At 46.3% G+C, this 24,218-nt stretch overlaps 1 protein-coding gene across 4 annotated transcripts in view; it reads right to left on the bottom strand.

The window, feature by feature from the left end:
* Positions 1 to 23,678, bottom strand: part of LOC146075886 (uncharacterized) — a 35,782-nt gene extending 12,104 nt beyond the window's left edge. For 2 of the 4 annotated variants that reach the window (XR_014473650.1, XM_083185558.1), the window contains exon 1: positions 23,087 to 23,376. The gene's annotated coding sequence lies outside the window, so the exon portion shown is untranslated. Of the gene's footprint in view, positions 1 to 16,578; positions 16,756 to 23,086; positions 23,377 to 23,471 lie in introns of those variants that run through there. The other 2 variants (XM_083185559.1, XM_083185560.1) reach the window with 2 other exon arrangements.
* Between the last annotated feature and the right edge of the window lie 540 nt (positions 23,679 to 24,218).

Below are 24,218 nucleotides of genomic sequence, written 5' to 3'. Positions count from 1 at the left end.
GACCCTATAAGATAGCCATCCCTGAGCTGGCTCTTTCTTTTTATTTGGAACTGCTGTTTATCCTGTCACCATTAACCCGGGCTTTAGTTCAATCTGAATATAGCGAGCTCCGACCGGACTGCGCTGTGCATATTTGAGACGGTAAACGGTTGCATTCCCTGTACTTTCTTTTATTGTATTGTTGGCTGATTGTATCCTGTGCCTGTTTTCTTTCCCAAGTAGAGTCTTATTGTATAATTATTGTTAGATAATTGTATCACGTGTTACCCTGTATTTTCTTATTTCTGTAATCCCCTTTTGTCCATTAGGGACTAAATACACTATTTATGGAGAATCTATCTCCTCACTTGTAATATCGTGGTCTCGTCTAAATTATTTGCATCTTGCGATAGGGTGTATTACGGACATTGTCCTTTAAGTGCATTCGCAGATTAGAGACAAAGTACTGTGAAGGGATCTCCTATTACTGCATTGTTTCAAGCGTGTACAATACACGGTAAAGGTACGCTACGCTGCGCTACTCTTTGTTCGCAAGTAGCTAGGAATAAAGGGTACGCAAGTTATGGAAGAAGTATGTAACCTGCGCATTTCACTTATTGTTCTTTGGTCATATAAATATCAGGTATTGATAGTTGGGGGCTGGTGTCCGAGCGTTTCATACTCTAGAACACGGTACCAAATGCGCGGCTTGAACCTATACCAGCAAAAGGGTGGAAGTGATTATTTAACCATTGCTGGATAGGCAAAGTCCGCGGTGGTGCAGGGTTCGAGAGGTGCTAGCGTTTGAACCCGGAGTACAATAAGTGAAATTCAAAGAGAAATCAAGCCACGTGTTTTAAAGTATATTAAGTATTTAGTCACCTGTACTTTATGCCTGCCACAAGTAGTTTAACGGGGTATAGTGTCTTGAGTTGCTTGTTTATTATAGTATATGTGCCACGTGCGATAAGGTTCGCACACGTGGAGGCAAAGGCCTGTGTTTATTATAGTACATAGAGGATCCCTTCTGTGCAAAACTATAACTTTTATTGTTAGTTACTGCAGGGCCAGGGACTCCGCCACGTGGCGATAAGTTCTGGGCCTTTTACAGTAACGTGAAGCGTCTATTGTGTATTACGCAAGGTGCGCACGCACGTGCTTACGTTGGGAAATTTTCGCATCTTTGTGCGTAATTTACGGATTAAGTGCGGGATTTATTTCGCATCTTTATACGTAACTTTCGGACTGAGTTAAGGGATTTATTCCATATTTATGCGCAATTACTGCGTGTAGCTAAACCCGATCGCGACCTTGCAAATACACTGTAGAACACGTGGGTGGCCGATTCCTCGGCGGCCTGTGAACAGGTCTAGCAAACACACGTACATACGTGGCTGTTCACTGGCACTGCACATGCAGCACACATAGGAACCCAGAGGTGAATAGTATTAAATCACTAGCTTTATTTAAAACAGTATAGTAACATACTGTGGATAAAGCGGAAATTAATAAGAGAAAATAAGTTTTTCTTTTATTGTTCATTTTTCCCCAAAACAAGCAACTCAAGCATTATTTTAATAGATTCCTATAGCCAGTTAAGGGATTTATACCTGCATAAGTATCTAGTGAGAAACTACCAACTAGGGAAGATTTTCTGTACAGAAATATTTCAAGTTTAAGCGTAAGGCCAGGTGTAACTAGCACCCAGTGTGAAACAATCACTGAGGTGAACGTGTGTGTGACGACACGACTCAGCGCAGTCCAGAGTAGGACAAGGTTTAAGATATAGAGGCGCACGTGACGACGTGCCCATAGGAACTGCCCCTTCCGTGGACCTACCTATTTTGATCCACCGGAAGGGTACAAGAAGCTAAATCGGAACCCAGTGATCTGATTAGCCACTTTAGAAATATACCAGTTTTGAGGATACAGGAAAAACAAGTTTTTTTGTGTTCTGCAAAACTCGGCCGCACCCCGCAAGTCGTGTAGTTATGCGTTTCTGACCGTAAGCGAGTGGTGATTGAGTACATAACCTCGCAGAGTGGGCTTCACGCTTAAGTGCGGAATAGTGTCACTCTGTTGGGGAGGAGTGTTTTGGGAGCGACTCAAGGACAAACGACCCACCGGTTTCTGCTAGTTGTGAACTTTTATTCCTGTAACAATGGGAAATAACGGGTCGCACAGGGATACCGTGCAAGTTAGGGAGGAATCAAGCCGACCTAAAGGGTCGGCAGCATTCATAATGTGCAGAAAGCACGGTGAACGAGCAGTTGTTTACCAAGAAAAATGGAAAAAGATGACACAGGGCAGCAAGTTAGAATTTCCCAATGTTGGTAGTTTTGATCCAGAGATCTTATCCGCAGTAAAAGATGAGATATGTCTACTTTCCTCACGTAAGAAGAGAGTGAAGCACATTGAAATTCTTAAGTTGTGGCAGAAGGAAGGGCAGGAACAATGGGGAATTGGATGTCTAGCAATAACAGATACAATCAGCCGCCGCAGGAATGCAACCGCAACCGCTCCCCCACCTCCATATGTGCCGGAGGGGTTAATGACTGCTAAACAAAACATGAGTAAAGATGTAACCATTACTAACCTGTACCCTGTTTTATCCCCTTACAAGGAAACCAGAGAGGAAAATGATCTGCTGTTGACATCGGCCGTCTCCCATGCAATTAACATGCTTGAAGGAAAGGCTGAACCAGCAAAACCTGCTGCTGGGGCTCCAGCACAGGAAGAGGAGACGGCTGATGCCAACAGCGTAGTTGTGGACTCAGGTAAGACAGCACAGACACAGACAACCCCATACCAGGACCCAGTAATGCGGATGTGGTGCAAACATACCCAGTACGTACACTGGAGGTTCCCTATGGTAAGGCAGACAGAGAGGGTGTGATACCTACCAGGAAGATGACCATGTTAAATCCATGGACACGGTTAGAACTGCAGTCCATCATTTCAGATTTCCCTGATCCTAGGAAAGATCTGACCTTATGCCAGAAATGTGTAAGGGATCTGGGAAACTCTGATGAACCAACCAACAAGGATTGGAGGATCATGTTGAGGGCCTGTCTCCCTACTCACATCGATATCTTGAAATTCATTAAGGATAGCGGGTTGAGAGGAGACAAGGAAATAAATGATGAGATCAACCAGGAAAATATACGCCTAATAAACTTACAGTTGAGTGTATATTTTTCTGCAGCAGTGGAATATAGCAAGATATTCACTATCAAACAAAAGGATGGTGAATCAGCTAGCGAATATTTCAACCGGGGTTTGATGACGGTATCCAAACACACTGGTGTCGCCGAACCTAAGGATAACCCACACCTGAGGGAGATGGTTGTCTCTGTGCTAGTGGAGGGGCTGAGAGAGAAATTGAGGACCAGGGTCCAGACATCTTTCCCAAATTGGCGAGGAATGACAGTAGATGCCCTACGGGAATCTGCTGTCGTCCATGACAAAAACATACTAAGAAACAGAGAGATGCAAACCGAAAAATTAATGGCGGTCAGCATCCAAGCTTTTGCAAATGTCCCAAATAAAACTGCATACCAACCAAACACCAGAGATACAGGGAGAAAACCCATGGTATGCTCCAACTGCAACAGAAAGGGACACTTTGCAAATCAATGCAAATCAGGAAACCCCAGGAGATACAAAACACAGACGTGACTGGGAGTCTCACCAGGGTGAGACGCGGAGATACCCAACCCCTCGACAATGGGAGGAGACAGACAGGTCACGCAACATGCCTCCTCCCCATTTGATGGCTGACACCGTACTAAGGGCAACCCAGGTAAGACAATAGGAAACAGGTCATACCTGTATCCTACAACCAGTTAGATTGACACAACACCTCAGGGAGGAACCTCAGGTAAAGGTTGATATAGCTGGAATAAGACAAACCTTTTTGGTTGATACAGGGGCGGCCAGATCTGTTCTCAACACTCCCCTTCACTTGGGTTTCACTGATCAATCAGTAGCAGCAACTGGGGTAACAGGAAAAGTGCAACATTACCCACTGACGAAACCAGCAGAAGTTACGATCGGGCCTCTGCATACCAAACATTCTTTCCTGTTGGCTGCAGCGGCCCCGACTAACCTCCTGGGTAGAGACTTACTATGTAAAATGGGATGTGTCATCTATTGCACCCCCGATGGGGTATTTCTGGACACTCCTAGAGATCTTGCACAAGAAGTGCAAGATATGCTGGACAGTCCTCAGAGGCTAATGTTGTATTCAACTGTTGTAGAGTCAAATCCATCTAGGGTAGCTGAAATTACAGCACAAATACCGAGTTCCCTTTGGACTAAAGATGGACAGGATGCTGGGTTGATGGCAAACGTAGCTCCAGTAGAGATTCGTTTAAAAGAAGGCAGGATAGCCCCAAAAATACCACAATACCCTTTAAAACCTGAAGTCGAACTAGGTGTGTACCCTATGATCCAACGATTGCTCCAACAAGAAATCCTAGTTCGAACCTCTAGCACGGCCAATAGTCCCATTTTTCCTGTGAAAAAGAGTGGGGGGAGGGGCTACAGACTAGTGCAGGATCTAAGAGGGGTAAACAAAGTAGTTGAGAGCCAATTCCCCGTAGTGCCAAACCCAGCTGTCATCCTGATGCAAATCCCACCTCACTGTACACATTTTACAGTCATCGATTTGTGTTCTGCTTTCTTCTCTGTCCCTTTACATCCTGACAGCCAGTACCTTTTTGCTTTTACTTACAGAGGAGTACAGTACACTTGGACTCGACTCCCTCAGGGATTCATAGACAGCCCCAGCATCTTCTCCCAGGCCTTGCATGATTGTTTACAATCCTTTCAACCTATGAATGGTTCCATACTAATACAATATGTCGATGACTTATTGTTGTGTTCTGAGTCACTGGAGTCATCAGTAGATGACACTCGACAGCTGCTGATGCATCTCTCAGAGACAGGACATAAAGTATCAAAGGATAAGCTACAATTATGTCAGACCAGGGTTAAGTATCTGGGCCACTGCCTTACCCAAGGGTTGAGACACCTCACTGATGACAGAATCCAAGCGATTCAAAACATGGTACTGCCGCAGACCCAGCACCAGATCCGTACGTTCCTAGGCATGTGTGGATACTGTCGCAATTGGATCCCAGGATTCTCTATTCTGGCATTACCACTACAAGAAATGGTTTCCTCAACTAAGCCAGACCGGGTTTCTCATACTGAGGAATCTGAGCTGGCTTTCGAGGAACTAAAGGTGAGCCTAACAAAGGCCCCAGCACTGGGAATGCCAGATTACGGGAAACCCTTTGAACTGTACGGAACAGAATCAGCTGGGTGTGCGGCAGGAGTACTTGTCCAAAAACATGGTGATGCCAACCGACCAGTAGCGTACTACAGTGGCCAATTGGACACAGTAGCACGCTCACTCCCAACTTGCTTACGAAGCGTAGCTGCAATAGCACAACTAGTAAGCAAAAGTGAGGATGTGGTGTTAGGACACAATTTAACTGTTCATGCTCCCCATGCTGTCTCTGCCCTCCTAAATTCTGCCCAAACACGACATGTGTCCTCAGCACGGTTCACCAAGTGGGAACTGGCGCTGATGGCCCCAGTAAATATTACCATAAAAAGATGCAACACACTGAACCCAGCCACATTCCTACCTCATGTGCCCTCCAAGGCACAAAGGGTGGAGGTTGATGGGAATGTTGCTGAAAATGGTAAGGCAGAGTTTAGTGAAGGTGAGGACAAACATGATTGCATGACCTACCTGAATCAGACCTTTACAGCACGTCCTGACATAAGCGACAGCCCATTAAGTGAGGTAGACATAACCTTATTCACTGATGGTAGCTGTCATAGACAAACGGAGACGGGAGAGTGGTGCACAGGCTACGCGGTAGTAGATGGAGAAGGTATTGTGGAAGCTGAACCCCTAGGACCACCTCACTCAGCACAAGTAGCGGAACTGGTGGCACTGACCAGAGCATGTGAACTGGCCAAAGGAAAATCAGTTAACATATATACCGACTCCAGATATGCTTTCGGAGTAGTACATGATTTTGGAGCCCTATGGCGCCTCAGAAATTTTATGACGGCGGCTGGCACACCCGTGGCGCATGCGACATATATTAGAAAACTTCTGGGAGCTATCCAGCTTCCAGATAGAGTGGCTGTTATTAAGTGCAAAGCTCACCCATCAGAGAAGGACCCGGTGTCCCTTGGTAACAGCCGCGCTGATGAGGCAGCGAAAAGGGCCGCATGCCCTGTAAATATTTCTACCCATCCTACAAACCTCTGTACACTTAACATGATATCCACATCAAAACTGATAGACATGCAGAATTTGTGTTCCCCACAGGAGAGAGCAGTATGGAAGTCGAAGGGATGTGGCCAAGAGTCCACCGGACTTTGGAGAGATGGACACGGGAAACCAGTGGCCCCCAGGGCATACCTTCCTAGTCTAGCCGAGGCGGCCCATGGGCTGATACATCTTGGAAAGGAAGGTATGTGCAAGCTGGTAAAGGCCTACTGGTGTGCACCAGGGTTCGCTTCTCAAGCAGGTAGAGTGGCAATGTCATGCCTCACCTGTTTGAGGAAGAACATTGGAAAAGCCATCCCAACAGAGCCATCCCACATCCCTCCTACAGAAGGCCCTTTCCAGGTAATACAAATCGACTTCATACAGTTACCACCCTGTAGAAATTTGAAGTATGTGTTGACATGTTTTCCAGCTGGGTGGAGGCTTTCCCCGCTGCCTCCAACACTGCTACCTTTACAGCTAAGAAAATATGTCAAGAGTTTGTCTGTAGATATGGTATCCCAAAGGTCATCGAGAGTGACAGAGGCACTCATTTCACAGGAGAGGTCTTCCAAATCATGTGTAAACTCCTGGGAATTAATAGTAAACTTCATACTCCATATCGACCCCAAGCGAGCGCCAAAGTTGAGAGAATGAATGGTACTATTAAGAACAAATTGGGTAAAGTTATGGCTTAAACAGGGTTGTTATGGCCAGAGGCACTGCCCATTGTGCTGTATAGCATTAGGACCACTCCCAGAGCTCCGCTTAACTTGTCCCCCTTCGAGATATTGTTTGGTCGGCAGCCACACGTCATGATAGACCCGCAGGATGATCTCATGTGTAACAATGAGCTAACTGTACAATATATCCTAAAGCTAAACAAACAGCTGAGGAAACAACAAAAGGAACTGAATTTATTGACACCTGACATGCCTATTGAGAACTGTCATAATCTTAAACCAGGAGACTTTGTTATGATCTGAAATTTTTTACGCTCAGGTTGTTTGATAGACCGTTGGGAAGGACCGTACCAAGTTTTGTTGACCAGCACTACATCAATTAAAGTCGCAGAGCGAGAGACTTGGATACATTCGTCCCACTGCAAGAAAGCCAGTAACCCGGAGTTCCCTTGTGCAGAGACCCCAATTTTAACCCCCTTAACGGCACCCCACGATTGACGCCAACCCGAAGCGTGGCGAGCGTAGCTAGTCTGCGAGGGGCGGCGGTACGCGTCCTTCAACCTTTTCATACCCCTACTATCAACGTCGGCGTGGAGTTAAGAATATAAAGTGTGGCGAGCGCAGCGAGCCCGAAGCGTGGCGAGGGGACACGTATACCTGTGAACTTATACGCGTCCCCTCGCCACCCTTCGGGCTCGCCACACTTTATATTCTCAACTCCACGCCGACGTGGATAGTAGGGGTATGAAAAGGTCGAAAGATGCGTACCGCAACCACTCGCAGACTAGCTACGCTCGCCACGCTTCGGGTTGGCGTCAATCGTGGGGTGCCGTTAAGGGGGTTAAAATTGGGGTCTGGGGAGACTTTTACATTGAATCCAATGTAAAATAGGGTCCCAGGGACCCTATTCACATTTCAATCAATGTAAAAATCGGGACCATCGCGTCGGTCGCATCACATGCGATTTGGTCGCATGCGATGCGATCGACCAGATAAACATTGGTGTGGCCGTGCTAGGAAACAAGTACCAAATGAATTATAGTGGCGGTTTATTTAAATTTGTGTATTTGTTTAGAAAGACAGAAGGACAACTCTTCACTTTTATATATTAGATAAATCTGCTGTTGGCACTACTACAGCATGCCATATATACACACAGCCCAGTACATACACTACTACACCATGCCATATATACACACACAGCCCAGTACATACACTACTACACCATGCCATATATACACACACACAGCCCAGTACAGACACTACTACACCATGCCATATATACACACACACAGCCCAGTACAGACACTACTACACCATGCCATATATACAATACACAGCCCAGTACATACACTACTACACCATGCCATATATACACACACAGCCCAGTACATACACTACTACACCATGCCATATATACACACACAGCTATGTGTATATATGGCATGCTGTAGTAGTGTCTGTACTGGGCTATGTGTATATATGGCATGGTGTAGTAGTGTATGTACTATACACTACTACACCATGCCATATATACACATAGCCCAGTACAGACACTACTACAGCATGCCATATATACACATAGCCCAGTACAGACACTACTACACCATGCCATATATACACACAGCCCAGTACTTACACTACTACACCATGCCATATATACACACAGCCCAGTACATACACTACTACACCATGCCATATATACACACAGCCCAGTACATACACTACTACACCATGCCATATATCACACAGCCCAGTACATACACTACTACACCATGCCATATATACACACAGCCCAGTACATACACTACTACACCATGCCATATATCACACAGCCCAGTACATATACTACTACACCATGCCATATATACACACACACACACACAGCCCAGTACATACACTACTACACCATGCCATATATCACACAGCCCAGTACACACTACTACACCATGCCATATATACACACAGCCCAGTACATACACTACTACACCATGCCATATATCACACAGCCCAGTACATATACTACTACACCATGCCATATATACACACAGCCCAGTACAGACACTACTACACCATGCCATATATCACACAGCCCAGTACATATACTACTACACCATGCCATATATACACATAGCCCAGTACAGACACTACTACACCATGCCATATATACACACAGCCCAGTACAGACACTACTACACCATGCCATATACACACACAGCCCAGTACAGACAATACTACACCATGCCATATATCACACAGCCCAGTACATATACTACTACACCATGCCATATATACACACAGCCCAGTACAGACACTACTACACCATGCCATATATCACACAGCCCAGTACATATACTACTACACCATGCCATATATACACATAGCCCAGTACAGACACTACTACACCATGCCATATATACACACACAGCCCAGTATATACACTACTACACCATGCCATATATACACACAGCCCAGTACAGACACTACTACACCATGCCATATATCACACAGCCCAGTACATATACTACTACACCATGCCATATATACACATAGCCCAGTACATACATTACTACAGCATGCCATATATACACACACAGCCCAGTACATACACTACTACACCATGCCATATATACACACACAGCCCAGTACATACACTACTACACCATGCCATATATACACACACAGCCCAATACATACACTACTACACCATGCCATATATCACACAGCCCAGTACATATACTACTACACCATGCCATATATACACACAGCCCAGTACATACATTACTACAGCATGCCATATATACACACACAGCCCAGTACAGACACTACTACACCATGCCATATATACACACACAGCCCAGTACATACACTACTACACCATGCCATATATACACACAGCCCAGTACATACACTACTACACCATGCCATATATACACACAGCCCAGTACATACACTACTACACCATGCCATATATACACACAGCCCAGTACATACATTACTACAGCATGCCATATATACACACACAGCCCAGTACAGACACTACTACAGCATGCCATATATACACACACAGCCCAGTACATATACTACTACACCATGCCATATATACACACAGCCCAGTACATACACTACTACACCATGCCATATATCACACAGCCCAGTACAGACACTACTACACCATGCCATATATGCACACAGCCCAGTACATACACTACTACAGCATGCCATATACACACACAGCCCAGTACATACACTACTGCACCATGCCATATATACACACAGCCCAGTACAGACACTACTACACCATGCCATATACACACACAGCCCAGTACATACACTACTACACCATGCCATATATCACACAGCCCAGTATATATACTACTACACCATGCCATATATACACATAGCCCAGTACATACATTACTACAGCATGCCATATATACACACACAGCCCAGTACATACACTACTACACCATGCCATATATACACACACAGCCCAGTACATACACTACTACACCATGCCATATATACACACAGCCCAGTACATACACTACTACACCATGCCATATATACACACAGCCCAGTACATACACTACTACACCATGCCATATATCACACAGCCCAGTATATATACTACTACACCATGCCATATATACACATAGCCCAGTACATACACTACTACAGCATGCCATATACACACACAGCCCAGTATATACACTACTACACCATGCCATATATACACACACAGCCCAGTACATACACTACTACACCATGCCATATATACACACAGCCCAGTACAGACACTACTGCACCATGCCATATATACACACAGCCCAATACATACACTACTACACCATGCCATATATACACACAGCCCAGTACATACACTACACCATGCCATATATCACACAGCCCAGTACAGTCACTACTACACCATGCCATATATACACAGAGCCCAGTACATACACTACTACAACATGCCATATATATATATCAATTTAAAGAGGTCCCCTTTGTAGTGGTATGCAATCACTTGTTTAATAAGCATGCTCAACGGGTTTCATCCATCAAATGTACCTGGACGTCAGGAGCATTCTGATGAAATCTGGGTATATTTTATGGATGATCTCTTATCCATGCACTCATTATATCCTGCATTGATTATTGCAATAGTCTCCTAACTGGTCTTCCCAAGAACAGACTCTCACCACTGCAATCAATTTTAAATGCTGCTGCTAGGCTGATCTTCCTTGCAAGACGCTCCTCGTCTGCTGATCCGCTCTGCCAGTCCCTCCATTGGTTGCCTGTATATTACCGTACTAGCTGACCCGCCCGGCGTTGCCCGGGAAACCCTTGGGGTTTCTTTATTTCCAAAATTGCTGAAAAATGTCATCTTACAATATGCTGTGCCAAAGACCTAAGATTGTAATTTGTTAAAGATTCCACCATAATGTTAGAATGTGTTTGCATTGATACTCAATGACGGCAATGAAATCAGGTGTGGTGTTGTTGTTTGAAACACAACGCTCCTGAGTTGATAACTTGTATGTGTTGATGAATTCCACATCCACTCCTGAGATTTAGCACCTACTGTATGACATATCCTCCAACATCTGAGGGTCAAAAATCGGTACAAAATCAGAAAGGGACGTGGCCACACCTCCATTTCTATACTTTCAAATTGTACAGTTTCTAGGGTGTGTAATTACAGGCGCTGAGTACGAAGGGACCGGGGTGGGCGTTACTTACCCCGCCATGATTAATTAAAAATTCACTGCTTCCTGCCACTGCCACTCCCCTCACCGAACCTGCAGCAGTCTCTGAGGTCTGGGGATCTGTAAAGCACATGCACCGGGCATCTCTATCAAACAGTGGGGCAGCCCCTGAGTGTGGGAGCAGGTCCACGGGCCTGGCCACATGATGTCATGACGCGACGCACGCTACCCGCACCACTGCAATGCCCCACTGGGAATGGGTGCAATGGGCCAAATTCTTCCCTACACCCGCCGAGCCAATCCACTGATCCAGCCATCACAATCATCAATGGGTGCATTGATAAGGTTTGAGTGTAAGAAGTTGAAGAATAAGACTGAGAAAAAGAATTGCCATGTTACAAAGTGTACAATTTACTCAATAAATCGTGAAAAAAAATGTAAGTGTACAAATGAATAGAATTTCAATAGAAATGAAAGTAGGATTAAAAAATAAATTCTGATTCAAACTGATAATTGTTTGGATGGGGTGGGTTGTGAAACAAATCTATAGGTGGGGGTATGGATATTGTGGGCATAATTGGTGTTTGATACACCTACATGGGGCCCTCAATTGATGGGATTTTCACTACAGTGTCACAATCACATTGTCACCATAGGGGGATTCCCAATTGGGGTCCAGGTGGTCTTTTAGGGACCCTTTACAATCCTGTAGGTCTCTTCTCCTTGAGCTTACAGTCTCCCTTAATGATAGTCAATCACTGAGGGAGACCATAGGCTCCAGGAGAAGAGACCAACGGAATTGTAAAGTGGTCCCTAAAAGACCACCTGAACCCCAATTGGAAATCCCCCTACGGTGACACTGTAGTGAAAATTTCTCATCATCTGGGTACCCCCTGTAGGTGTACCAAACACCAATTATGCCCACAATATCCATACCCCCTCCACCTATAGATTTGTTTCGCAACCCACCGCCATCCAAACAATTATCAGTTTGAATCATAATTTATTTTTTAATCCTACTTTCATTTCTTGATTGTACTTCTATGTACACATATTTTTTTCACGATTTATTGAGTAAATTGTACACTATAACATGACAAATCTTCATCTCAGTCTTATTCTTCAACTTCTTACACTCATAACATTCAAACAAATGCATGCAGCGCTCATGCCCATCGACCAAACATTATCTATGAACCAAAAGAGTCTGGGAAACCCTTAAGGCAGAGCAGTGCCTGATATCCAACTGACTAACAGGGTGAGTGCAGTGTACCCACTTTGTATTGATCAATGGGTGCATTGGCCAGGACGAAGATTTCTCAGTGCAACTGGCCGGGGAGCGCAGTGACAGGCTGGAGGACTGGAGAGACGGATATGGGGAACAAAGTAGAAATGGTTCATTAGGTACAGTTTTTATTTGCCGGTACAGACTGTTAAATAAACTGCAAATTATTTTTTATGTGTTCTGTGTGTTTGTGTCTGTTGTACTGTTTTTGTGTGTGTGTTGTAATGTATGTGGTTTTGTGTGTGAGGTGTGCTATGTATATACAGTATGTGTGTGTTGTGTCTTTGTGTATCTGTGCAAAGTTTAAATGTGTGTTTTGTGTGTGTTGTACTGTTTTTTTGGGTGTGTGTGGTGAATGTGGGTGTGTGTTGTGCTGTTAGAGGTATGTTATATGTGTGTATCTGTGCAATGTTTAAGTGTGTGTTCTGTGTATTGTACTGTTTTTGGGTGTGTGTTGTAGTGAATGTTGGTATGTGTTGTACTGTGAGTTGTGTGTTATGCGTGTGTGTGTTGTGTGTATATCTGCCGAATGTGTAAGTTTGTGAGGTGCGCTACGTATATATGTGTGTGTAGTGTGCTGTGCATATCCTGGCAATGTTAAAGTGTGTGTGTTCTCAGTGGCGTAGCTTTGTTTGGGGTGCCCCCCCCCCCGCCGTTAATGGGGGGGCGCCTCCCCCCTCCCCGGCTGCCGGTGCCATCCCCCCATCGCCGCAGGCTTACCTGTCTGCGCATCCCGGCTCCCCTCCTGGCTTCAATTAATAATTCTATGCAGACGGACCACGATAAAATGGCCACCCCCATACCGCAAACTGTTTCAGAGAACTGTCTGCTTTATGGGGTGGCCATTTTATCGTAGGCCGTCTCCATAGAATTGATTGAAGCCAGGAGTTGTGTGTTTGTTGTACTGTTTTTGGGTGTGTGTTGTAGTGTGTATGGATTTGTATTGTACTGCATGCAGTGTGTTTCCAGCGATTTCAGCCCCTATCTCCCCCGTGTGTACACAGCATAAGTGTGTGAGGAGCTCTACGTATAAATGTGTGTGTTGTGTGCTATGTGTGCGTATGTGGTGTACTGTGTGTGTGCGTGTACAATGTGTACGTGTGTGTGTTATGTGTGGTCTATGTATATCCTCAATTATTTCCTAATTGTTTAAAGCCTTCACCATAATGTTAGAATGTGTCTTTTCCCCAGATCATCAATGAAGGAAAATTAAAACTTGGTGTTTTTTTAAATTCTAAGTGAAATTTCCCAAAAACGGCTTCGAGGTGCACACCATCGGGTCCAGAGGTATCATGTTGCCAAATTTGGTGTCTCTGAGTGCCACGGTGTGTTCGCAATGCGACGGACACGCACACACACACACACACACACACAGACTCTTCAACTTATTATATAGATTCAATATAAAACACTTCTACTTGCATATAAAGCTATTAACCATACTGCACCAGCTTATATCTCTGCACTTATCACAAAATATCTCCCATCTCGACCACTCCGCTCTGCACAAGATTTGCGTCTCATCTGAGCGGATCACTAGCTCCCATTCACTATTACAGGACTTTCATCGGGCTGCTCCCATCCTATGGAATGCCCTTCCATGCACAATTAGACTCTCCGCTAGCCTCCAAACGTTCAAGCGTTCCCTGAAAACTCACCTCTTCAGGCAAGCCTATCATATTTAAGTTCTACACGCATAACCCTCTGAGGCACTTATGTATTATATAGCTTCCCTTCTGGACTTGTAACTTGTTGGGACTGCTATGCTATTACTGATGCCTGTCCTTGTGTTTCCCTCCTATATACCTAATAGATTGTAAGCTTGCAGCAGGGCCCTCTAACCTCCAAGTCTGTCTGTTACCCAGTTTGTTTTATCACTGCCTACTATTGTAAAGCGCAACGGAATCTGCTGCGCTATATAAGAAACTGCAAATAAATAAAATAAATAAATAAATGAAACGCGTTGAGCAGGGAACACAGAAAGTTGTCATCTTGTTGTATTATTAAAACGATTTTATAGTACTGCACTAGGTTCTCCAATGTTCTCCATCTTTCTTCTAAGTTTCTAATATATGTTGGAACATTGGCCTTTATTCTGATCGGTGCGGCCGGAGCCGCATATGCGGCTCCGACCGCACCAGGCGAATCCCCGCCTTCCATACGGATCGCCACGGCCGTCCGTACGCGGACATGTGGCGATCCGCATGAAATTGGACGGGGATACGCCTCCTCCATGGTGGGAGCAGCCCCTGCATTCGATGGTCGCCGAACATCGAATGCAGGGCCGCACGCTCCACCAGGTCCCGCAACACAAGACCACACGGACACTTGTCCGTGTGAAATCTTGTATGGGGGCGGGCAGCTGACATCCGGCGATGTCAGATGCCCGCCCTGTACCCACGCGTCACAGCCTCATTACCATGCGTACGCCCCGCGTTTGCATGGGAACGCCCATGAAACGCGGGGCGTATGCATATGGAAATGAGGCTTAGTAGCCCCTCACGCCCCTATCAACCCCCTTTGCGGCGGAAAAAAAATAGTGCGGCGATTTCGCCTGCACATGCGCAGAATGACCTCTGCACATGCGCAGAGCGAAAACATCGGCGGGACGGCCGCAAGCGGCCGTTCCCGCACAGATCAGAATAACCTCCATTGTGAGAGAAGAGGAGTGGTCTCTGGAGGAGCTGGATGATTGGCTGTACATGCTCATTAAACAAGTGGTGGAATAACACTACAGAAGGTGCACCTTTACATTTTGGGTGCGCTATGGTGGAGGGTTGGAAATTTACATTCCAAAAACATTACACAAGGAGGCGCTCTTCTCACTACTGTCTTACAGATTATCTTTAGGAAGGGCTATTGGAACTGACCTGCTGGGGAGGAACAGCCGTCCTGAGGAGAGATTGTGCTTATAAAAGTCTAAAGCAATGGTTCCCAAACCCGGTGCTCAGGACACCAACAGTGCACATTTTCCAGGTCTCCACACAGAATCACAGGTGAAATAATTAGCTTCACTTGTGATCTTTTAAAATGAGTCAGTGAATAATGAGTGCACCTGCCAGGTGACCTGGGAAACGTGCGCCTGTTGGGGGTCCTGAGGACCGATGTTGAGAACCACTGGTCTAGAGGAATAGAAAGGACTATCCTTATATGTATTGATGTTTTATGTTTAATATTTTCTGTCAGTTTGAGTGGGCGATACTTGTACTTGTACCGCCGATTATATGATATATAGATAGATTTATGGTCCTTCTGTAAAGTTATATTATCACAGACTGTGGGAACGGATATTTAAATGTGGCCCTGAAACTGTGGTTCTGAACTTTCTAGAACAGGCCTGATCAACAAATGGCTTCCAGATGTTGAGGAACTTCTGTCCCAGCATGCATTGCCACAGTTTTCATATTATGGAAAACCAGATCTGTTGCAAAGCATTCTGGGATATGTAGTTTCCCAAACATGTGGAGAGCAATAGGTTCTAGAGGGCTCACTTGCTGCAGGTCATGTGTAACTAGCAGGGAGCCATGAGTCTGGGGCAGGACACATACGGGGCTAGCCCTGTACATCAGGAGGGATAGACTGTATCTGTGAGGAGTGACAGGGGCTGCAGCACTAGTGTCTTACCTCAGATGAGGGCTGACTGTTGCAATCTGCTTATTTCCTCCACCCTGTTACTGGAAGATGAGAGAAGTGCAGCGCGATATCCAGGTCTCTGATCTCAGATCCTCACATCTGCTGCTGGGAGTCTTTCCTATCACACACCCCGGCCTGGTGTCATGGCTGACTGACAGGAAGTGGAGCATCACTACAGCCCTGCTGACTAGAAGGGGCCAGTCTGAGAGGACAGAATCACTGCCAAGTGACATCACAGATGTGTGTGTGTGTGTGTGTGTGTGACTGGACAGCTGCAGCCATTTGGTAAACAATAGGATTGAGAATCGCACAAAAGTAATCAGCTCTGAATACCCATCATGGGACAAAATGGCTGCTGCATGAGACACACACGGACACCTGCCTATGTTAGAGGCAAAGGGAAGGTCTTATACTCTGTATGATTAGTCATTCAGCAAGTGTAGTATTCTGCAGTTTTCACGGCTATATAATATATTAATAACTTTTCAATGATTGATTATATGTCCTGAATGCCATTGCAGAAAATAAGGTAACGTAAGCATGGGTATAGGTAAGAGTTGCTGAATGAACATATATGTCCACATATTTATATTGTAACAACCTTCTCGGCAAACAATGCTCTCTTATGGTGTGTACAGAGGGTGAGATATGGCTTCCGATGTTGCCGATATAGTGAACATCGGAAGCCATATCGCATGCAAATCGCATGATTTTTTAGATCTTGTGAGCCCGATACGCTGCCGATGCGCGCTCCTGTGTGAGCGCAAATCCTCAGCCAGATGGAGACGGCAGCCAAGACTATATAGTGCAGATTGTGCCCCTCCATGCATGCCGTGCGATGCGAGTCCCGATGTGATCTGATCGCATCGGGACTCGCATAGCACGGCATATCGCTCCTGTTGTGTACACACCATTACACTACTCGCCCTGCACTCACTGCTCTACTACACTACTCTCCATGCGCATACTGCTCTCCTACACTACTCACCATGCGCATACTGCTCTCCTACACTACTCACCAGGCACACACTGTTCTCCTACACTACGCTCTCTGCACACACTGCTCTCCTACACTACTCTTCCTACACACACTGCTCTCCTACACTACTCGTGTTGCACTCACTGCTCTCCTACACTACTCGTGTTGCACTCACTGCTCTCCTACACTACTCGTGTTGCACTCACTGCTCTCCTACACTACATGCCATGCACACACTGCTCTCCTACACTACTCACCATGCGCATACAGTACTGCTCTCTTACACTACTCGCCATGCACACACTGTTCTCCTACACTACGCTCTCTGCACACACTGCTCTCCTACACTACTCACCATGCGCATACTGCTCTCTTACACTACTCACCATGCACACACTGTTCTCCTACACTACGCTCTCTGCACACACTGCTCTCCTACACTACTCACCATGCGCATACTGCTCTCTTACACTACTCACCATGCACACACTGTTCTCCTACACTACGCTCTCTGCACACACTGCTCTCCTATACTACTCGCCATGCACACACTGTTCTACTACACTACTCTCTCTGCACACACTGCTCACCTACACTACTCGCCATGCACACACTGTAATCCTACACTACTCCCCCTGCACACACTGCTCTCTTACACTACTCCTCCTGCACACACTACTCTACTACACTACTCACCATGCACACACTGCTCTCCTACACTACTCACCATGCACACACTGCTCTCCTACACTACTTGCCATGCACACACTGCTCTCCTACACTACTTGCCATGCACACACTGCTCTCCTACACTACACGCCCTGCACACACTACTCTCCTACACTGCTCTTCTTGCACACACTTCTCTCTTATACTTCTCATCCTGCACACACTGCTATCCTACAATACTCACCATGCACACAATGCTATCCTTCACCACTCCCCCTGCACACACTGCTCCTCTACACTGCTCACCCTGCACACACCGCTCTCCTACACTACTCACCATGCACACACTGCTCCTCTACACTACTCATCATGCACACACTGTAATCCTACACTACACCCACTGCTCCCCTACACTACTCGCCCTGCACACACTCCTCCCCTACACTACTGGCCCTGCACACACTGCTCTAACTGCTCTCCCATGCTACTCACCCTGCACACACTGTTCTCCTACACTATGCACACTGCTCCTCTACACTACTTGCCATGCACACACTGTTCTCCTACACTACTCCTCTACACTACTCGCCCTACACACACATCTCCCCTAGACTACTGGCCCTGCACACACTGCTCTCCTACATTACTCACCATGCACACACTGCTCTCCTACACTACTCACCATGCACACACTGCTCTCCTACACTACTCACCCTGCACACACTGCTCTCTTACACTACTCCTCCTGCACACACTGCTCTACTACACTACTCACCATGCACACACTGCTCTCCTACACTACTCACCATGCACACACTGCTCTCCTACACTACTTGCCATGCACACTTCTCTCCTACACTACTCACCAGGCACACACTGCTCTCCTACACTACACGCCCTGCACACACTACTCTCCTACACTGCTCATCTTGCACACACTTCTCTCTTACACTTCTCATCCTGCACACACTGCTCCTGTACAATACATGCCCTGCACACACTGCTATCCTACAATACTCACCATGCACACAATGCTATCCTTCACCACTCCCCCTGCACACACTGCTCCTCAACACTGCTCACCCTGCACACACCGCTCTCCTACACTACTCACCATGCACACACTGCTCCTCTACACTACTCGTCATGCACACACTGTAATCCTACACTACACCCACTGCTCCCCTACACTACTCGCCCTGCACACACTCCTCCCCTACACTACTGGCCCTGCACACACTGCTCTAACTGCTCTCCCATGCTACTCACCCTGCACACACTGTTCTCCTACACTATGCACACTGCTCCTCTACACTACTCGCCATGCACACACTGTTCTCCTACACTACTCACCCTGCACACACTGCTCCTCTACACTACTCGCCCTACACACACATCTCCCCTAGACTACTGGCCCTGCACACACTGCTCTCCTACATTACTCACCATGCACACACTGCTCTCCTACATTACTCACCATGCACACACTGCTCTCCTACACTACTCACCATGCACACACTGCTCTGCTACACTACTCACCCTGCACACACTGCTCTGCTACACTACTCACCCTGCACACACTGCTCCTCTACACTACTCGCCATGCACACACTGCTCTCCTACACTACTCCCCTACACACACTGCTCTCCTACACTACTCCCCTGCACACACTGCTCTCCTACACTACTCCCCTGCACACACTGCTTCCCTACACTACTCGCCATGCACACGCTGTTCTCCTACACTACTGGCCCTGCACACACTGCTCCCCTACACTACTCACCATGCACACACTGCTCTCCTACACTACTCACCCTGCACACACTGCTCTCCTACACTACTTGCCATGTACACACTGCTCTCCTACACTACTCACCATGCACACACTGCTGTCCTACACTACTCGACATGCACACACTGCTCTCCTACACTACTCACCATGCACACACTGCTCTCCTACACTACTCCCCTGCACACACTGCTCTCCTACACTACTCCCCTGCACACACTGCTTCCCTACACTACTCGCCATGCACACGCTGTTCTCCTACACTACTGGCCCTGCACACACTGCTCCCCTACACTACTCACCATGCACACACTGCTCTCCTACACTACTCACCCTGCACACACTGCTCTCCTAGGGATGCAGTTGATTTGCCGGCGGTCGGGATCCCGGCGGTCGGAATCCCGACACTGGAATCCCGACCGCCGAAATCCCGACACTGGAATCCCGACCGCCGAAATCCCGAAACTTTCTCCCTCCGTGGGTGTCCACGACACCCATAGAGGGAGAATAAAATAGCGTGCCGAGCGTAGCGAGGCACCGGGCCCGCTGCGTGGCGAGCGCAGCGAGCCCGCAAGGGGGGGCGATCCATGTCCCCCCCTTGTCGGGATTTCGGCGGTCGGGATTCCAGTGTCGGGATTCCGACCGCCGGGAAATCGTATCGGATCCCTCTCCTACACTACTTGCCATGTACACACTGCTCTCCTACACTACTCACCATGCACACACTGCTCTCCTACACTACTCGCCATGCACACACTGCTCTCCTACACTACTCGCCATGCACACACTGCTCTCCTACACTACTCGCCATGCACACACTGCTCTCCTACACTACTCGCCATGCACACACTGCTCTCCTACACTACTCACCATGCACACACCGCTCTCCTACACTACTCGCCATGCACACACTGCTCTCCTACACTACTCGCCATGCACACACTGCTCTCCTACACTACTCACCATGCACACACTACTCTCCTACACAACTGTAAAAAAAAAAAAACAGACTAAAGTGCGCAATTAAATTAAAGTAAAGTGCAGCAAAGGTCTTGCATAATCAAAAGAGTAAACATCCAATTATACTCACAACATGAACATGTATAAAACAGTGAAAACAGACACAAAGTGCTCATTAATAAAAAAAAAAGTGTAATCGCAGTGACAATGAATTAAATTGATATCACCAAATAAAAGTCCTTCAATCCTGATGATTGGCCATTAATCCTGAAAAAAGAAAATACACTCCCTTCTCCCATGGATGTAACCATGTGTATGGAGGGAGATGGGAAAGATATAGTGCAAATGGTCTTTTTAAAAGAGATGAGATTTATTTAAAGATTACACTTACAATCTGTAGACATATAATGAAGCATGAATGTAAATTCCAACTGGCAAACAGCAGCTGATGACTTTTGTCTTTTGTGTGTCACTGTGTGGTGCTGTCACTGTGTGGTGCTGTCACTGCTTTCGGCAGCCAGCTCACTCCTTGTTTTATATTTATTGACAACTTAACAAACAGATACAAAACACACACTGGGCCAGATGCACTAAGCTTCAAAAGTGATAAAATGGAGAGTGATAAACCACTACTCCTATATTGCAACAAGAAAAGGCCATGTTTTTCAACGTACAGTGGCCCTTATTCTAGTTCACTCACAAAGGCAAATTCCTTCTCAAATTAGCAGAACCATGTGCACTGCAGGTGGGGCAGATGTAACATGTGCAGAGAGAGTTAGATTTTGGTGAGTTATTTTGTTTCTGTGCAGGGTAAATACTGACTGCTTCATTTTTACACTGCAATATAGATCTCACTTTGAAGTAATACCCCTTCCAAATCTAATTCTCTCTGCACAAGTTACATCTGCCCCACCTGCAGTGCACATGGTTTTGTCCATTTGAGAAGGAATTTGCCTCTGCGAGTGAACTAGAATAAGGCCCAGTATGTTCTAGGTTTCCCTGTATGTACAGGTTTTTTGTTATTTTCTATGTTCACCTTAAGTTATTAGCCTGTTCCTACGGTTATAAATCAAGTTAAAAATGGTACTTCCTCATCTTTGCGGCCACCGCTTCTGCTACGGAACATACGCAGCGTACGGTAAGCCGCGAGGGTTATTTTCGGAGTCCACGCCACCATCTATTACCTTTTAGTAATGTTTTGGCGAGCGAGCCACCGAGCCCGAAGCGTGGTGAGCAATCGGGAGGGGACAATCGCGATTCACGTAGCGGCTAACATAACTGGCGTAAGCGGTGGTTGAAAAGATGAGGAAGTAACTTAAAAATAGCAGATTGTGAGCTGCTGTGAGATGTAGCAGGCTGTGAGCCGCTGTGAGATGTAGCAGGCTGTGAGCCACTGTGAAATGTAGCAGGCTGTGAGATGTAGCAGGCTGTGAGCCGCTGTGAGATGTAGCAGGCTGTGAGATGTAGCAGGCTGTGAGCCGCTGTGAGATGTAGCAGGCTGTGAGCCGCTGTGAGATTTAGCAGGCTGTGAGCCGCTGTGAGATGTAGCAGACTGTGAGCCGCTGTGAGATGTAGCAGGCTGTGAGATGTAGCAGGCTGTGAGATGTAGCAGGCTGTGAGCCACTGTGAGATGTAGCAGGCTGTGAGCCGCTGTGAGATGTAGCAGGCTGTGAGCCGCTGTCAGATGTAGCAGGCTGTGAGCTGCTGTGAGATGTAGCAGGCTGTGAGCTGCTGTGAGATGTAAAGTTTTGCTAGTTAATGCTTCACTTTTTTTTTCCCTCCGTGACAAATTTTATTTACCACAAAGCATGAATCATATATCCAATGTGTGTGAAAGCTGTAAGCCTCCAACAAGATAAACTTAATAGAAGGATTATTTGTCATCTCATAAGTTTATTACTGTATTATAGGCTTAACTAGACAGTTTATTAAAAAAAAAAGCAATTGAAACATCGGTTAACATCGGTTTTAGAGTACCAATGTTTAGGTCTAAATGATGTTTTGTAACCAATTTTGAAAACATCATTTAACTGATGTCCCATCCCTAGAGTGCAGGGTGCAGAGATCACACAGGAAATACAATAATACACAGATTATATACCTCAGCCTGTGATGTGTGTATTCGGAATGGAGTCCGGCCAGTTCCGTCTGCAGATACCAGAGGGACTTCCTGCCTGGTCACGTGACTCCGCCTCTCTGACGTCATCCTGTAGTTCTGGAGTTAGCTCTGTACTACAACTACGAGTGCCGAGATGTTCCAAACCTGTAATAACGTGACAAAGCACAGCAAGTCATAAACCAGTGTAGCAGCATTACAGATAGGACAAAAGCTAAAGTATTCTAACTACTGCAATGTGACAAATATACATTTACAGACACAAGGAGATTTCAATAAAGAAAATTTATTTATATATATATATATATATATATATATATATATATATATATATATACACACACACACACACACATACAGGCTTGCCTACCCTCCCGCATTTAGCGAGAGGCTCTCGGCTTTTGTAGGAGCCTCCCGCTGCCTCGCAAACCCCCCATTCCTCCCGGTTTTCGGGACCCCTCTAGGAAATGAAGGGGGCGTGGTTCACAGCCAGCCAACGCGCCACGGGGTTCTGCCATGGCCGAGCTGCTGTAGTGCTGCCGCTGACAGGAAATCATGTGCTGTGTGACTGCCAAGGCATCGGAAGGAGCGGAGTGGGAGGTTTATAGAATGTGGGATTGGGGTGTGTATATAATGTGGGGGTGTATATAATGTGGGGGAGTGGAGGGTGTACATAATGTGGGAGTGGGGGTGTATATAATGTGGGGGAGTGGGGGGTGTATATAATGTGGGAGTGGGGGTGTATATAATGTGGGGGAGTGGGGGGTGTATATAATGTGGGAGTGGGGGTGTATATAATGTGGGGGAGTGGGGGGTGTATATAATGTGGGAGTGGGAGGTTTATAGAATGTGGGATTGGGGTGTGTATATAATGTGGGGTGTGTATATAATGTGGGGGAGTGGAGGGTGTACATAATGTGGGAGTGGGGGTGTATATAATGTGGGGGGTGTATATAATGTGGGAGTGGGGGTTGTATATAATATGGGGGAGTGGGATGTGTATATAATGTGGGGGTTGTATATAATGTGGGAGTGGGGTGTGTATATTATGTGGGGGTGTATATAATGTGGGGAGTGGGGTGTGTATATAATGGGGGAGTGGGTGGTGTATATAATG

This window comes from Crinia signifera, chromosome 4 (genome assembly GCF_055691185.1).
Source record: "Crinia signifera chromosome 4, ASM5569118v1, whole genome shotgun sequence".
NCBI classification, from domain to species: domain Eukaryota; kingdom Metazoa; phylum Chordata; class Amphibia; order Anura; family Myobatrachidae; genus Crinia; species Crinia signifera.
Note: the sequence above shows the minus strand (reverse complement) of the source record. Positions and strands in the feature narration are given on the sequence as shown.